General features: G+C 35.3%; 1 protein-coding gene across 1 annotated transcript in view; it reads left to right on the plus strand.

The window, feature by feature from the left end:
- dbt (dihydrolipoamide branched chain transacylase E2) overlaps window positions 1–941 on the plus strand; it is a 10971-nt gene that overhangs the window by 2632 nt on the left and 7398 nt on the right. The gene's annotated exons all lie outside the window — the stretch shown is intronic.

Genomic DNA, 941 nt, shown 5'->3' on the forward strand with positions numbered 1-941 from the left:
CTCAATTTTGCCAACGAAAATATAAAGACAAAGCAGAACTGTTCGTCTCCGAGCAACACACAGCGGAATTTCATTTCTTAATGCACGTTTTGAACGAATTGAGTTAATAATTTGGCGCGTTGAACCATTGGCCATAGGCGCGTTGGATTTGAAGCGGCGCTGCACAGACTGATCGGTGTATGACATCAAAGTACCGCAAGAGCGATTCAACAGCATAAGGAGCCGTCTGCTCTCTATAGCTCTCGCGGTACTTTGATGTCACACACCGATCGATCTGATGGCGCTCTCGCGGTACTTTGATGTCACACACCTATCGGTCTGATGGTGATGATCCGCTTCAAGTCGAACAAGCCTAATGATTCAATGGACCATTCATAAAGAACCATTTACTTCACTCCTGAATGAATCAGCCATTTGAACGAATCAAATTAATGAATAAATGACTCAATGACTTAATCATTAAGACATTTACCACCACCTACTGGCAGTTTTAGTTTATTATTTAGAATATAATTTAATTCAAGAAAAAAATCCATATTTCCATAGTAATAATAATAATAAAAAATGAAAGGTATAGTTCACCCACCCAAAAATGTAAATTTAGTCATCATTTACTCACCCTCATGGTCCAGAAGAGTTTGTGTAATAAATTTTGTTGAATCAAACAAAATATTTCTTGCTGAAGCTACTTTTTGTAATGTCTGTTTGATGCTTTACACAACAAAGACTTTAAATTATCTTTTGGGAGTAATTTCTCAGCCAAATTTGATGTGCGATTAATTTGCTATTAATTAGATTAATTAATCGCCACATTATGTTATTAATTAGATTTAAAAATTTTAATCGCTTCACAGCCCTAATATATATATATATATATATACAGTGTGTGTGTGTGTGTGTGTGTGTGTGTGAGATGTCCGCATAAAAAGAAATATACAAAA

This window comes from Sinocyclocheilus anshuiensis, unplaced genomic scaffold (assembly GCF_001515605.1).
Source record: "Sinocyclocheilus anshuiensis isolate Anshui unplaced genomic scaffold, SAMN03320099.WGS_v1.1 scaffold560, whole genome shotgun sequence".
Lineage (NCBI taxonomy): Eukaryota > Metazoa > Chordata > Actinopteri > Cypriniformes > Cyprinidae > Sinocyclocheilus > Sinocyclocheilus anshuiensis.